This window comes from Nilaparvata lugens, chromosome 3 (genome assembly GCF_014356525.2).
Source record: "Nilaparvata lugens isolate BPH chromosome 3, ASM1435652v1, whole genome shotgun sequence".
Taxonomy (NCBI): Eukaryota; Metazoa; Arthropoda; class Insecta; order Hemiptera; family Delphacidae; genus Nilaparvata; species Nilaparvata lugens.
This window is the reverse complement of record NC_052506.1, coordinates 61345616-61363818: the sequence shown is the minus strand read 5'-3', so window position 1 is coordinate 61363818 and position 18203 is coordinate 61345616. Positions and strand designations below refer to the sequence as shown.

The 18203-nt window shown below is 33.4% G+C and overlaps 1 long non-coding RNA gene across 1 annotated transcript; it reads right to left on the bottom strand.

Moving 5' to 3' along the window:
• Positions 1-11351: 11351 nt before the first annotated feature.
• Positions 11352-17253, bottom strand: LOC120350527. Its single transcript, XR_005570854.1, has 3 exons — positions 17124-17253; positions 11892-11988; positions 11352-11459 (listed from the first exon to the last, which is right to left on the bottom strand). It is a non-coding gene; the product is annotated as an uncharacterized LOC120350527 (long non-coding RNA).
• Between the last annotated feature and the right edge of the window lie 950 nt (positions 17254-18203).

The following is an 18203-nucleotide window of genomic DNA, read 5'->3' as shown; positions in this document are numbered from 1 at the left end:
TCTGTTTTCTTCTCAGCCTCCAAGGCTTCTTCATCTTTCAAAAAATCTTCAATATCTCCCTCTTCATCTTCACTAGACTTTTCTGAGCTTAGTGTTTTATTTCTAATTGAAATAAGCTTCTTCTTTTTTCTTCCAAAGCATTTAGCAGATAGCATTGATCGTTTTGTTGGTCCAGGGGTTTCTAAGTCATCTTTAGGTTGTAAGTCTTCTGGTCCAATACTTTTTCCAGCAGGTACTTGCAGTGCTTTGTGTCGAGGTTTCTTAGTTTGAGTGTCAGTCCACTGTTCCCTTTTTTCTTCAAGGGATTGTAGGAAAGAATCTTCAATCAATCCTTGAGGGTCAGATGTTGTTTGGGGCAATCGTGTCGAACACTTCTTCCAGGCTGAGAGAAAAAATTCCATATTTTCTGAATCCAGAAATAAGATTTTCTCTGGAATTAGGCTGTGTTGCATCCATCAACTTCTTCAATAGACCTGGAAATTGAGACTTTTCAAGGTTGCCACTTTTTGACTCAGAACCTTCTCTCCATTCTGATAGAATTTTGAGCCAAGCTTTTTTCATAGGAGCAAAAAATGCAATGTCCAGTGGTTGGGTCAAGTGTGTGCTGTTGGGTGGAAGACACACAAATGATATATTATTGCTAGAGCAAAGCTCCAACACATCACTAGTGATGTGAGATGACAGGTTGTCACCAATTACAACTTTTCTACCTTTTTTAATTTTGGCAACAGTAGCATTTTAAACCAATCAGTGAACACATCAGAGTCAAACCAACCAGAGATTGTATTGTTATAGCGAGCTCCATATGGGCCATTTTCTGTCCATAAATCCCATAACTTCTGTGAACGGTACACAACATAAGGTGGAAGGAGGTCGCCAGCAGCACTTCCACACATCATCAATGATATGCTGGTTTTGCTGCTGTTACAAATTCGTTCTGGGTATTTGCAGCCTCTTTTGGCTATGACTTTCTTCTTACCTGGGTCATCAGTAAAGTTAGATTCGTCATAATTCCATATATTGTCTGCTGGTACATCACCAATAACCTCTTTCAGGTTGCTGATGAATCCTTCAAGACATCTTTATCTACTGCTGCTCGACTTCTTTTAATGTTGGAAGCCAAACATGACCCATTCAAGTTTGGATGACGCTTAAGGAATAATAATGCCCATTCTTCACCTGCACATTATTTTTAAATCTGGATACAGTTCTGCCTATCTTGTTCAAGTATGCATGGACAATCATTCTCAAATCAAACGTAGTGAGGGGGAAACCAAAGTCACAAAATCCAATCACACATTTTTCAAAGCATTGTTCCTCTTGTTTGGAAAAGATTCGTTGATAACCCAGCTAACACTTTTTTCACTTGTAATTCTCAATTTGTTGATGATTGTTCGTCGTGGTATGTTGTAGATTTCTTCTGCCTGTCTCTGTGTTATTTCCTTGTTTCTTACTGCATTCAAACAATGCTCCAGTTTTTCTTCACTGTAGTCGCAGTATCTTCTGGAGCCAGGTTGCCTTTTGTAGACCCGTGGCATCCTGATCACACGGTAAGTATGAATGACCAGAGACCAAGAATTTGTGATGAATTTCATTGACACAGTACTGTACTGAATCAGTAATATGAGTGCAAAATGCCACGATTTTTATATTTCTATTCTGACCTCTGTACTGGTCACTGTACATTATCAGTTTGCTAGTAGACACATGATTTTTTATATAATGCATAATACAAGAACCTATTTCTGCTGGTCCCTGGAAGCAATAGTTTCATCCCATACATACATATGATCATCATTAGTGGACAAATTGTGCACTCCTGGACAATAGGTCCATAATTGTCTCTTGTAGTAGGCTGTTCCTATAGAAAGTAAAGGTGTAGGTAAAGTTTTCATTAAATCAAATGCAATTACAGTCAAATCAGGATCAGTTTTTCCAGCTTCAGCATCAGCTTTCATGCCAGCTCTTATCATTAAATTCATTTTAGAAGTAGCAGTTCAATACAGGCCTACCTGACTTAGTCAGGTCATGACATAATGGAAGGAAATAATATTTTACTTGAAGGTGGCGTTCGAATCTTGGTAGAAACCAGCCATCACCGACAACCTGTTGTGAATGTGTAATGAAGCTATTAACTGCGTTTCACACAATATAATAGTCAAAAATTCAAGTTTAAAAAATTTTTCAAACAGCTGAGACAGTTTACTGCCTGTGTATGGATGATTGCTGTCGTACTGCTTGTAGAGATCCTTATCAAGCTGGATTCCCACACTACAGTGAAAATATTATTCCCACGAGTTCTAATTGGACTATTCACACTCAGGCCATATGGATAATTCTATTTGAACTAATGGGAATTATATTTTCACTGTTTACTATTACTTTTGTCTGGGAATCCAGCTTTATTGTGCAACAAACATTCATACACAGACAGCTGTTTTAAAAGGGGAAAAAGTCAATATTGGAAATAATATAATAAAAGAATTGACTAATAATGTGATAAACTAAATACAGTACATAAGAAAAAATTAATATTGGAAATAATATAATAAATGAATTAACTAATAATGTGATAATTATTCATATTGATATTATTGATATGGATTTTTTGCTCAGTCTGAATTCTCCAGGTCAGCATTTTCACAGTTGGAGCATATTGGTACAATATGTTTTTTGCAAACACTTCTCTTACAAGTGTTGCAGAGTAGTTTGGTGATGCAGTTCTTCTTTGAACCACAAATGTAGCAGAAGCATCTCCTATTTGGGTTCACTGGCTTCTCAACTGGAACATCAGTTTCCTTGTATGCACTTAGAAATAAGCTCAAGTCTTTTGGAAGACAAGTTAGCTTAGCCCGTTGCCTCAAGTTTTTTTCCATCAGCTCCAGTGCCAACTCATATATGTATTCCCGCCTCAAGAAAGATATTTGTGGATTATTCATCTGGTATATCCTCATTGAGTTGATTCCGGCAATGTCCAGATGGCGAAAGAAAAGTGCCATTGGCCAACATTGTGTTCTTCTTGATGTTGTTATTCGCGAACACATCAGGTCAACTGTATTGACACCCCCTTTAGTCGAATTGTAGTCCATTATTTGTACCGGCTTCCCAGTTTCAGCATCAACCTCATTTCCATCATGTAGAGTTGATAATACAACAACACATTTCTTTTTTTTGGTTACACTTGAAACCAGAGTAGCCAAATCATTGCATCCGAAAAAATGAGTACCTGGAGTTGAATTAGCCATCACTTTCACTTTCTTCATCAGACATAAGCTCCTGCCACAATTTCAGTATTTGTTTTTGTTGTTCATCATAGCTTCGCGACATTGTAGAAAACAACAACAACACAACTTCAATGTTTCTTATTCAAAAGATACATAAACTCACATATAAAAAAACTCATTTGTAAGCAAACTCATTTGTAAACAAACTCACATAACAATGCTTTCATCACTGAGGAGGTTAGCTCTGACTTTGACCATGCTGGTAAAATAGGCAATGCCAACTGTATCATGACTTGAAAATAACAGTGAACAAAATTTGATAACTAACTGGATAACATATGAAAAGTATTTCGAGATAAATAAATGAAAGCTCAACAATAACAATTATTTCAGAGCTTTGCTAAGCAGCAAGTCAGTTTTATAATTTTTTCTGTTGTCATATCTCTTATTTGCACAGGCCAAAGGCACATTCACATCGATGTGGCCCATCTCTAAGCATCCCAGTGGAAATAAATAGTAACTGTGATGCTACTGTGATACCACGGGGCTTGAAGTAATGACTAACACTGTGATGCCAATGTGGACTCACGGGGCCAGAGTGAAGCACTCGCTGTGATGCCAACGTGGACTCACGGGGCAGTTAACATTGCATGAAAATTTTTTTTTTGAAAAATTGCTGTGCGTGATCCCATTTACCCCATGGAACCGGGGCAATTGGAATCTCAGCCCTTACTTTCTATATTATTCAATGCAGAGCTATTCTGGGGCAATAGGAATATAGCTTTTTAAATTCCCTTTCCGCAAAAAATTCCATCTCATCTCTATCTTGAATACTTTTTGAGTTATGAACTTTTTTAAATTTCATGACATGACCTTTAGAAATCTTGCAAATGAAGAAAATAGTTAAAATGTATATTTAAATGTATAAAAGTGTTGTATTCACATACCTGTGTTGAAATTCAGTTGATTCTTCCTCTTGGTAGTATAATATTGTATTTCTATTGATAATTATGAAAAACATATTGTCCATAGTAGCCCAGTCAATGAAGGTCCAAAAAAAAAGTTTTGATCTGAAAATTAAATAAAAGCTGAATTTCCCACCATCGATAGAAACCTCCCGGAGGGTCATTCTCCCAAAAGTCTCAAGAAATCCCCTTGGAGCTTTCTGCCCCAGCCCCCTAAAACATGAAAAATGTAGGTAAACACGGGAAATCAATTATCTCTGTAGCCATTGATCGGAAACAGTTCTATTATATGCCATTCGATTCGTTACATTATGGACTACAATATTAGTTATATTCATTTTTCCAATAAAATTACAGTTTTCTTGATAAAATAATATATATGTAAAAGTTTAGGGGGTTTGTGATTTGATTTTTTTGTTTTCTTCGATTAACTTCGAAACAAGTAGTTTTAAAGGAAAATAAGCCAAATAATTAATGTAGTCACTGTCATTGCAAATCCATTAATGTATATTGTTATGTATTTGCGATTTGATTTGATGCTGTGGAAGGGGAAACACTTGATGCGGAACGGCGCAGCTAACTCTCTTAGCCATAGTAAACAGCAAACTGGAAATCAATTATCTCTGTAACCATTTATCGGAGAAAAATCTATCATACGTCATTCGATTTGTTAAATTGAGAACTACAATATTAGTTGGATTCATTTCCTCAATAAATCGAACAGTTTCCTTGATAAAATAATGTAATATAAAAATTTAGTGGTTTTTCGATTTGATTTTTGTTTTCTCAGATTAACTTTGAAGCAAATAATCTAAAGAAAATTAGACAAATAATTAATGTAGCCACATTCATTGCGAATCCAGTGATGTATATTGTTATTTATTTGCGATTTGATATGACGTTGTGGAAGGGGAAACAGTCGACACAGTACGGCGTGGATGACTCTCTTCACCATAGTAAACAGTAAAATACAGTAGTAGGCCTACTACTTTCTAAGTTGCATCTTATTCACACTATGGCGCTAGAAACAATAAATTTTGTCTATTGTTTTGACATGCAATGAAACTAATTTTTACATTTTAATTCTCTAAAATCATTTTGTTATTATATATGTGCTAAATCATGCATTCTATGACAGACAAATATATTGTTTGCAACCGATAAAATATTCATACTATTACATAATATAATACATATTTAAAATATGTGTGTATGATCATAATTCTATGCTAAAATCTATCATAAGTTATGAATGTCAAAAACTGAGATAAATCATAGATTACAATAGTGTTAACAGTGGCAATTTCCTGAAAAATCATAGCGTGCAGTGTTTGCTGTTTTCTACAGTTAATATTCTCCAAGCCAGGTTGAAAATATAATATTTCAGTTGAGCCAAATATATATGACGGCTGAGGCATAAAAAATTCATTCATTGGGCTTGTTGAGTTGAAACTTTCTATGATTCTCTCTGTAAAGTAGCTTATCTCCCGTTCTTACTAGTTGAATCTACATTATTTAGACAGTCCAATATGAAAATTCAGTAGATTTTAAAAATGAAAGCCATGCAAACATACAAATTAAGGAAGAGTAAGCATGCATAAAAGGTAGGAAAATCATGAATGTGTTTCACATTTAACCACAATGTACCCTTCCATATAAGATTAAATTGAAATTTGAATCAGTGAAAAGATATAACTACATCAAAAGATATTTCCACTTTCCATGACCACAACATGATGTTTCCATGAGTCACATAAATTTCAAACACAGAGACTATTCATAAATAGAAGATGATTCATCATCTTCTGTTATTTTTGTTAACATATCGATTTTTCACCTCCATTCGCATCTTGCCATTTATTACACAAGGTTGGCAGAAGCTTTTCTTTATGTCAATTAATGTTGATTGAAATAGATTTTGATTAGGGCACCAAAAGAATAGATCATTTTCTATTTGAAGCATCCAAATTAAATCTATTGAACATGACTTCTTATGACTTAGCATTCACAGATTTAGTTGGGTGAAGCTATTATCAATTTCATGGTTTTTATACCATTCCAGTTCATTGTGATCATTGAAGGGTTGAAGTGATGAGTTAGTTCAAGTGAATTCAAGTACATAAGTATATTGTGCTTATAATGGGCTCTTCTTTATTTTCTATCGATGTTTTGCTCCAGTAGAGAAAATTTAAAATGTTGGTTTTACATTTTATAAGCTTTATAGATAATATAAATTAACGGTAATATATATCTGATAAGTCCAGTATTAAATTGATTGATGTTGATTTCCAATGTATCACTTTGTATCAATGTTACTTGCACTGTTTGCAATTCATCACTATTCTCTCAAGAATTAGTTTTTTATGAATTTCATGATCTGAAAATTGAAATTCAAATGCTATTTGGATGACTTTCACATTCCACTGGTTTTTTTACAATAATTATTGTTACGTTGAAGAGTGAGGCAATTCAATCCATTTGGAAGTAGAAGGAAATCACAGTGAGATTTGAACAGTTGATGGTAACTTTGAAATTTAGTTGCTCAATTCATTTCGGCTTGATACTATCATTTGAAATTTGAGTTGATCAGAAATATGCATTGTATATAATGTTTATATTTTAGTTTGACCAATCTTCTATCACAGTCTCACTTTCATTCATAAACATGATAGTCCTAAATACGTTGATTACCTTAAAGATGTCGAACAATTGATGTAAATAAAGATGTACAATACAAACAATTTTCATCAAATTACTATTATGATGATCATTGGAATTTCTGCCTGTGATTGAGAAAAAGTCATTTTATGAGCCTTGAATTTCGTACCTAGAAAAAGTTGCATTATTACTAGAAATTTTGTTATTTTTACTATTTATTATAGGTACTGTACATTGATTTTTGTGATTATAGAGATCAACTACTTTATTATGAATCAGGATAAGGATAAATAGGGAAATTGTGAGATGGGGATAACATCCATAAGTACATAGCATCAATTTGAAAGCTCTGATAATAATGATTTGAACTGTACTGCGATTCTGGGTTGGTATTGCCTCTTCATGTTCAGTGAGAATAGAAAGCTTCAGAGTATTTCGTTCTCACTATATGTGATAATATTGGTAATATTTGGTAACATTTGTTAATATTTGAACCGAATGTGCAACAAATTAATCTACTTTCAGCTTGAGAATTTTCAACTTATCAGGAGTACAGTGTTATCATATAGTATCTCAGGTAGGCTCACCCTTTAGTTTTTTTTTGTTCACGTGATCTGATGATATTCATTCCATTATCAAGTTTTTAAATTATAAAGAGTGATGAAACAAGATAAAACACAAAAAAAGCTATGAAAAGGAATTTTGAATCTTCATTTTTCAAAAAATAAGGATAAGATGAAGGAGTCGGACACATAATAATATATCATGAAACTTCGTTGAAAAACATCAATATCTGAAACTAGAGTTATCAAATTGTGTTACCTCTGACTCCTATGGAGAAGGCACACTTCAAATTAATATAATAAATTCTGTGAGCAAACAACGGAATCCTGACTTTTATCATGAGCATGGTTAAATCAAGAAAATTGTAATATTTTTTTAGAAAAGTGAAAATCTATATACAGCGCTTGTCAAAACAATAGACAAAATTAATTGTTTCGAGCGCCATAGTGTGAATAAGATGCAATGTAGACAGCAGTATTATTCTGTTTACTATGGTTAAGGGAGTCAGCCGCATCGGCTGTTTCCCCTTCCACAGCATCAACTTGAATTGCAAATACATAACAATGCAATCATACAATCAAACATAACATAACAATGCAAACATAACAATCGCAAATACATACATCAATGGATTCACAATGAATGTGGCTACAATAACTATTTGTCATATTGTCCTACGAAGTTAATTATTTGTCACATTGTTCTTTAATATTACTTGGTTCGAAGTTAATCGGAGAAAACAAAAAAATCAAATCAAAAAACCCCTACATTTTCACATTATATTATTTTATCAAGGAGACTGTTCGATTTATTGAGGAAATGAATCCAACTAATATTGTAGTCCTTAATTTAACGAATCGAATGACATAATTATGATAGATTTTTTTCCGATTAATGGTTACAGAGATAATTGATTTCCAGTTTGCTGTTTACTATGGCTAAGAGAGTCAACTGTTTCCCCTTCCACAGCATCAAATTGAATCGCAAATACATAACAATATACATCAATGAATTTGCAATGAGAGTGGCCATATTAATACAAAAAAATCAAATCGCAAACCCCCTAAATTTTTACATATATACTATTTTATCAAGAAAACTGTCAATTTTATTGAAAAAATGAATAGAACTAATATTGTAGTCCATAATGTAACGAATCGAATGGCATACAATAGAACTGTTTCCGATCAATGGCTACAGAGATAATTGATTTTCCGTGATTACCTGCATTTTTCAACTTTGAGGGTGGCTAGGGGGGAAAGCTCCAAGGGGATTTCTTGGGACTTTTGGGAGAATGACTTTTGGGAGTAAAAGATTCAGCTTTTATTTAATTTTCGGATCGAAAAAACCTTTATTGAGTCATTGAGCCCAGTCAATGGGCTAAAGGGTCTATTTACATTATATACACTGGGGTTTCTCTCTCTTTTTTTGGCCTATGTATATTGTATGATGTAAAGGAAACCTTGAATTTGATCTCCTCTCTGCGACCCAGAATGGGAACTGGAAGGCCAACTAGTATGTCTTGAATTTGAAATTTTGAGATATCTTCCTGCTTAGGCCAAACAAACACATCTCCCTGACCACTCTTCTTTCTTGCACATTTCACAATAGGTTCATCATCATCATTATTATTATCAACTTCTACTACTTGTCCAACAAAATGCTTTACTTTTGTCTTGGTTCTGCAAGCAACCAACAGCCAGTCACCTACTTTGTATTGATCTTGTGCAAAACCCTCTTCTGTCTCTTCATTCTCCTCCTCACTCAGGTCTAGATTTTCCAAATCATCATTGTCACTGTCCGATATTTCATCAATTCTAATACTTTTGTCACTATCTTCATCATCATCATCTTCATCTTCATAAACTTTTTTGATATTTTCTTTTTGCTAAGACTCTTCAATGACTTTATTCTCTTCTCAGGCTGTACTTGCTTCTTTTTTTCTGTTTTTCATTTTCTTCCAAAATACGATTTGATTCAGTTGCAGTAACAACCTCTGCACCTGGCACAACTCTTCTCTTGGTTGCCTTTTTCATGATAGGAGTTTGTTTTATCGTTTCCAAAAGCATTTCTTCGAATGAAGCATGTTTGCTACTCTATTCTGCTACTCTGTACTCTCATCATGTGTAGCCGTAGCTGAAGAAGGTCCTGCTCCATTGGCACTTTTGTTCTGTGGAAGAATCTCTGTGTTTCTATTTTCGTACTGATTGAGTGCCTCTGAGTCAAATTTCATCCTCTCAATTGCATTCTTGTTCAGAGGGTGAATCCCTCCCTTCTTGAAACCCTGTTTTATAATATCTGTACCTGTTTCACTCCACACTGCACCAACCAAGATTGAAAACTCTTTCTTTGGGATTTTCACACCAACATGTTTTCTTTGAAATGCTGTCAGCTTCTGGTCCCACCTCACCATCAAACCCTTGTAGACAGAGATGTCCAGTGGCTGCAGAAGGTGACTGGAGTGAGCTGGCAGCTTCAGCATTGTCACGTCATTCTCGATTGCCACTTTGATTGTTTCCAGGCTGAGATGGGTTGGAATGGCCGTCAAAAATCAAAAGGATTGGCCTTTCAGTCATGCAGTTTTTCAGGAATGTTTTTTTAAAATAATTTAAAAAAATGTCAGACTGCATCCATCCATTAGGGGATGCAGCATAGCTAGTGTTAGGAAACACTTGAACTTCAGGAGCCATCCATGTGTCCTACACATTTTTCCCTTGGAACATAATGAGAGGGGGCAATTTCCCACCATCAGCATTCACACCAAATAGAACAGTTGTATTCTCGCATCCGGGTCCACTTACTACTCTAGAAGATGGTGCATTTTTTGTCCAACAACTTTCGTTTTCGAAGGATCAAGACAGAAACTTGTCTCATCGATATTATATATTTGAGCTGGCTTCATTGACAAATTCAATTCATGAAATTTTTTTCGAGTAATTCAAAATAACGATAAATGATAAAAGGGTCGGTAGCTTTTTTTCTGGCATATTCCAGAGACTGTGGTTTTTTCAATGACAAATTATTTCTTTTTTTGAATTTTAGGAACCAATCTTCTCCTGGGTGGCCATCTTTGAAAGGTGTCTCAATCTTTTTTCTTTTCACATACTCAGCAATCACATCTATCACTTCCTTCTGAGATAAACCCCAGCCCCACTTCTCAAGAGTCTTCAAACCGTCTGCCAATTCATTTTCCACTTCAAGGGGAAAAACAGTAGGCCTTCCAGCTCCTTGCCCTACTCTCCTGGTCCCCTTCTTAGCATGCATGCTGAATGGAACATTGTATTTTTGAGAGGCCCCTCTTACTGAGAGACCTTTATCAATTTCTGCTATTGCAGCTTGAAAAATTTCATCAGTGTAGCTTTTTTCTTTATTCTTTTTTATGTAATTTCGCACCATTTTTACTTTCAGTTGGAGTCACAAATAGTTCACAAAACACTTCAAAACGTAAAAATAATAAACAGTTCACAATATAGTCCACAAAAAGCACAAGTTTTCACTGAAAACATAATAGGTGGTTGGGGTAAATGGAATCACTCTGATTCCAATTACCCCAACAGCCGTGATCCCAAATGCCCCATGATGCTGTTTTCATGGGGTAATTGGGATCACGGCTGCAACACTTTTCTGAACGTTCCTAGATGAATTTCGACTTCATTTTTGAACTCTACACCCGAAAAAACATTGAATGGCACTCCACTGTCACATTTCATACAGCTCGTATTCAACCTGTGAATAAATGTAAAATTATGGATCAACTCTGTCCCAGACTGGAAATGTAGAGAAAACGAAAAAAAATTCGATGTGATTGACAATTTTTAAATCAATTTTGAATGTATCAATAGATGAAGAAAATAAAGTAGTTTAATAATCAATATAATTTTTAATTTCTCAAGCCAAAATAAATTAAAAAAAACCTGTGATTCCAATAGCCCCAAGATCCCAATTACCCCACTTCACATTACCTTAGTTCCAGGTGATGTTTTTGACAATACTTTCTCTACTCCTTTAGCAATTTTCAGTTGATCAGCAGTAATTGGAGATGAACAATCTAAAACAAAAACGACATGTTATTTTTATTTCATTGGATTCTTTATTATATTGTAAGGTTGGTTATTGATGACATTTTGTTGGGTTTAGACAAAAATCTTTAAAGTTTAGGTTCTGAATATGAGACCACAACATGGAATCTACTAATTCAAATATAATAATGTATTCAAACATTTTAGACATAGCCTAATAAATTGTTATGAACAAACATACAGACTCAGTATTTATTCACAATTGAATGTTAAAAGCTCTAATGTTTACATTATTCTGAATAGGCTATAGATAGATTGTATTTAACAGCTGAACTCAAAAGCATAAAAGTGTTGAAAATCTAATTCTTCACAAATTATTAACCAACAAACAATTTACACAAAGGTGAATAATAATAAATTTATCTGTAATTATCACATGGACCAAGTAGGCTATTTCTCACCTCTCAAATCATTCCGAGTGATATCATTGTCACTACTGAATTAACTGGAATCACTCTCTGACAATCTCCACATTGGGTCATATTCTTCTTCACTTTCCTAAAATGTAAGGATTTCATTATTTTTGATAACTAATGCAAGGCCCTGTTTCAAGAAAATCATAGACAAAAACAAAGGAAACTGATAAAATGCTAAAACTTACTACCTAGTACTAAAAGTGTGTTTATAATATATAACTTATTAATAAACTTCTTACATGTAACATGTTATAAATAACAGTTATATAGATTTGTTGTATAATTTTTGGTTATAGAAAAAAATAAATTTGTAATAAGCTTAAATATACATCTGTTTGTGTTTATTGATTTTATGCAGGAAAGGAAAAACGTGTTATATGACATGAAATTTTGTTATAAAATTCGAAGTTGCATGTAAATTGTTATATGCATTTGTAACATTTGATTTAATTTGTTATGTAACATTTGTTTTATGAAAACGTTACATAGTGTAAACACAGCTTAAAACTCAATCCAAGTTACAGACTCTGTATTTTGTTTAAACCCAGAACGAATTTGTGTTACATAGGCCTATTTTGTTGTACTGAAGCCAAAACAGAAAACAAGAATTGTGTCTACATAAGTTACAAACAATTTCATACATTTTCAGAAAAAAATTGGCTTGTGGAAATGAACTTGGGATAAGTTTAAGAATGCCATGATTTAACATGTCATTATAGGTTAGGTAAGCGTCAGACTGATTAACTGGACTGTAAATTAATTTTAAATACACTTAATTATTATAAAAATAGTAAAAATATGTAGCCTACTCTTCATTCTTCTATTAGGTAGGTAACAAGTATTTTGTTAGAAATACTGTACATTATAAGTTTCAAGTTTCAAATATTCTTGTGTAGGCCTATGCAAGCTTACTACTAACTTTCTATTAAGACTGTTTTTGTAATAGTTTTTTACTTGTCCAATCAATTATAAACAGAAATATTGGCTAAGCTCTAGCCGGTGTGCTCCCCCTGTTATCTCAGTTATTATTGAAGATATCGACTCAAATTTTTTTTTCAATGAAAGAGGAGGAAAAAATAAAGCACGCTAGCCTATTTTTATATGATTTAGTTCGACTTTAATATAAGAAATAGCTGTTTCAAAACTAACCTTATTTTGAAGAAAGGACGATTCTAAATATATTATTATCTCAACTATTTTTGAAGGTATAAACTCAATTTTTTTCTGATGAAAGAAGAAGGAAAAATAGGTGTTGCTTCTATGAATTTTATTTTGAAAGACTAATTAAAACATTAAAAAAAAACACTTTGAATTTCTGAAGTGAGACTCAACAATGAAGAATGAGGTTATGTAAACAATGAAGAATGAACTGTGATTATTGAAGCCAATAGCACAGCTGACTCATATATGGCCGAATTAAAGATTTCAAAATAAGCGATTGCTCGAATGAATGTTCGCATCAATTCAACTTCTTCGAAAGTGATTGAAGAGGTAACTGCAGGCAAGCATGGACATTGGAATACAATATAATTGATTAATCGATGAATTAAATAGAAATTAGATATTATCCTGGGGAGTTTTTCATTAAATTAACATTAAGTTTCTAAAGCTGACCCTGAAACAGAACAGAAATTGGTAATTTTTGGTTTATGTGACTAACAATAAATTGTATCTCACAATATTGTATTGCACAATAAATTTTATCTCAACTATTTTTGAAGATATCAATCAATTTTTTTTAAATTGAAGAGGAAGAAAAAATAGATGTCGGTAATATAAATTTTATCCTAAAATACTAATTTAAACATTAAAAAAACAATTAGGTTCTGGTCAATTTATGTCAGGTTCAAGTCATTCACATTTATAGTAATTAAGATGATTGAATAGAACAATTGATCATTGAGATAGGATTCAAGAGTTAAGATAAAGAGATTTTTCAAAAGTAGAGACTCTTGGAGTATGGAAAGAACTATAATGTTAATAACTAGGAGTTGAAGAAGTGGTGAACAATGTACAAACCTTTACTTTTGATCACATTTTCTTATGACAATGATAAATTTTAATTGAATGAACTTGTTATATATATATTTGAACTACCACCTATACAGAGTAGCCAACATAAAATATTGCACAGAAATGAAGAAAACACTGATTCAATTTATTACCAACAACATTTATTATACAGAATATGATATGATTACCACAAACATTTGCATTATAATCTAAATTATTATCTATTGTACATTTCTACACTACAACATTTAAAAAGATCAGACAGGCATTGATTTTGAAACACAAAGACAGACACATTCATAAGGCGCTGTTCACCTGTTCTAGTATTTTCTATTCTGTATCGTATTCGATTTAACAATATAAAGTGTTCAATAAAGATCATTGAAATAATTCTACTGAGAGTTCTTATTCTTTCAAAAATACACAACAGAACTCTTGAATCAAGTCAAATAATTACTAACCTGAACAAGTATGACTAAAGCTGAGCCTGGGACAAGACCAAATCTCTCCTAAACTAAGCTTTTTCTAATCTGAGATTTTCCTAACCTAACCTTTTCCTAAAATAAGCTTCACCTAACTTGAGTTTTTCCTAACCTAAAGCTTTTCCCAACCTAAGCTTTTCCTAACCTTAGCTTCTCCTAACCTAAGTTCCTCCTAACACAAAGGTTTTCCTCAACTAAGCCTTCACTAACCAAAGCTTTCCCCAACCTAAGCTTTCACAAACCAGAGCTTTCCCTAACTAAAGCTTTTCCTAACCTAAGCTTCCTCTAACCTAATATTTTCCTAACACAACTGTTTCCTAACCTAAGTTTCTCCTAACCCAAGCTTCTCCTAACCTAAGTTTCTCCTAACTCAAAGCTTTTCCTAACCTAAGCTTTCACTAACCAAAGCTTCCCCTAATCAAAGCTTTTCCTAACCTAAAGCTTCTCCTAACCTGAGCTTTCACTAACCAAAGCTTCCCCTAACCAAAGCTTTTCCTAACCTAAGCTTTACCTAACCTCAGATTCTCCTAACCTAAGCTTTCCCCAATTTTAACTTTTCCTAACCAAAGCTTTTCCTAACCCATGCTTTTCCCAACCTAAGCTTCTCCTAACCTTAGCTTCTCCTAACCTTAGCTTTTCTTAACCTTAGCTTCACCTAACCTTAGTTTCTCCTAACTCAAAGCTTTTCCTCACCTAAGCTTTCACTAACCAAAGCTTTTCCTAACCTAAGCTTTACTCAACCTTAGATTCTCCCAACCTTAGCTTCTCCTAACCTAAGCTTTCCTAACCAAAGCTTTTCCCAACCTAAGCTTATTCCTCACCCAAGCTTTTCTCAACCTAAGCTTTTCCTAACTTGATCTTCTCCTAACCTGAGCTTTTCCTAACCTTATCTTTTCCCAACATAGGCTTTCCCTAACCTTAGCTTTTCCTATCCAATTTTTCCCCAACCTAAGCTTTTCCTTACTTGTGCTTTTTTTAACCTAAGCATTTCCTAATCGAAGCTTTCCCCAACCAAAGCTTTTCCCCAACCTAAGCTTTCACAAATCAAAGCTTTCCCTAACCAAAGATTTCACAAATCAAAGCTTTCCCTAACCAAAGCTTTTTCTAACCTAATTTTTTCTCAACCCAACAGTTTCCTAACCAAAGTTTCTCCTAACCTAAGCTTTTCCCAACCTAATATTTTCTCAACCTAAGTGTTTCTAAGCTAAGACTTCCTAACCAAATCCTTTCTAAGCAAAATCTTTCCAACCCAACCTCCTCTAACCAAAACTCTCCTAACCCAACCTTTTTCAACCCAAACCTTTGTAACCTGAGTTTTTTATCATCCCCAACCAAACAAAGCCTAACTCAAACTAACAAATGCAATCCAGCCCAACCATTGAGCTCCCCTCTAACCAAGCATTTTCCAACCTAATATAACTAAGCCTTACCAGATAAAGACTGAGCAACCCTCATACTTGCTCAGTCTTCATCACTTAAGGTTTGATAGTCACATAAAACTTTGGTAGGTAGGGTTTCATCAATATCGTTAGATACAGGAGAAAATGTGGTCAGCAGTAATGGTTAGCTCTTTGATGGAATTAGAATTTTTTTTTTCAAATTTGATACATTTGAGTTCTAATTCAAAATGATTTTTTTCCCAAAATTGGATTTTTTTTTTGAAAAAATTGAAGATAGTGAAAATTATAACTGGAACCGTTTTAAGCATAAGCTAGCCTGTGGTACTTTTCTGTAAGTTGTATAATTCTGAATGGTTGAATAAATAAATAAACTTTAATTATTAATACCTAAATGAGACTTCACAAATTTAGTACCCATTAGGGTTACCAATTTTTTGAAAAAAAAGTATTCCAATTATGGAAAAAAATGTAGATCAAATTATAATTCAAATATATCAAATTGAAGTTTGTAAAGCAATAAAATAAATATTGAACTCTTGAATCATTAATCGAACAAGTTGAAATCGGAATCTTTCTTATCAAGCAATTTCAAAAACCGATGACAACTCTATTCAGCATGCTTCAAATTTGTGACCTTTAGAGAATAGAGCAGCAACTCTATAACTCTACAACTCTATGGTGCTAGTAAAAACATGATATGATTATAGGTTGGACAAAATATAAAATTTGCTGTTAATATTAATAACATTGTATTTCATTGATTAGAATTGTTATTCAGTTACCGACACGTATTTTTTCTTCTTCTTTCATTTAAAAAATTGAGTCCCATAATATCTTTAATAATAGTTGATACAAATCATTATAATTTAGAATCGTCCTTTCTTCAGAATAAGGTTAGTTTTGAAACAGCTATTTCTAATATTAAAATTGAATCAAATGGTATAAAAATATGCTAGCACGCTTTATTTTGTCTTCCTCTTTCATTTAAAAAAAAATTGAGTCGATATCTTCAATAATAACTGAGATAACAGGGGGAGCACACCGGCTAGAGCTTAGCCGAAATATTTTACTTGGCAGGTAAAGTAGAATAATCATTGTAGTCTCTACCTAATAGGTAATTTTTTCGAACACCACTGCACATATAGTTAACCTCAATTCAATTTGTTTCACATACTGGTATTATTATACCTTTGGGCTTTATAGTTCGTTTTGCTAATATAATTATTGTAATTTGTCATATTACCTATGTAACTTTATGAATCAATAAAGAAGTTTCAAAATAGAAAAAAAATGTATAGTGGAAGTGATAAAACTTGACTCACCTGTATGCAATTACATTTCGACTATCATGAGTGTTCTGGAAGACAAATTGTCGAATGGGTTGCTTGATTCCATAAATTGCACAATTTAGAACGTTGATTCTGCGATAAAGCAATAATGCTTTCAAGAAACTTCAGCAATATATTCATTGTATATTCATACTGAAAGTCGATGGAGCCAACATCTACTGCCATATCTCCAAATCGTGACGTCAGCATCAGATAGAAAACTCTTCTGTAGAGTTTGTTCACATTATTTTCCATAGCAGATTGTGTTTATTTCAGCGGGAGCGCAGCTTGAGTCTACCATTTTAATGAATTTATAATTTACATACTTCTGAAATAGACACAATCTGAAAGTTTTCCATCCGATGATGACGTCACGATTTGGAGATATGGCAGTAGATGTTGGCTTCAGAGGCTAGACTTCCCATGGTGTCTATTCTATAACTGGTCTAAGGTTTTGACGGCACATGCGCTTTGTATTCAATCATATGTATGAATACAATTTTGCGCGATATTTAAATACCGGTATTGCTGAATTTATAGATCCCATGTTATTGGAATAATTTTCATATTAAAAGCATAATTAGGTGAAGCCACATGAGTGGCTTGTGATTGACACTTGAAATAATCTTGGAATCAATAAAATAGTAGACGGTTATCATTTGAATTGAAAACTCAAAAATCATTATTTTCAATGTCTTGGTTGAAAGTTTATAAATGCCATGGTTTCAAGCATAAACTGGAATCTAATTTGAAAAATGATAGGGTAAAAGCTCCAGTAGTTGGCCAGTTACAGACTATTTCTTTTTTCAATCATCTAGTGTAAATATATAATAAAAACAAATGTAATATTTTTTTTCCATTGTTATCACAGAAAATTTATGAAACTGTTTGATAAGTTGTTTGAATGGGAAAAAATGCCATGTATTTTTAAAAAATAAATGAATAAAAAAAATACACAATCACTGGTAGTCGGCCACTGTAGCCCAATTGTCGACCACTTTGTATCCTGTAGTCGGCCATAGGTTGGTAACATGCTATAAGTAGGGGGTTAATTGATAATAATTGCCTTATATA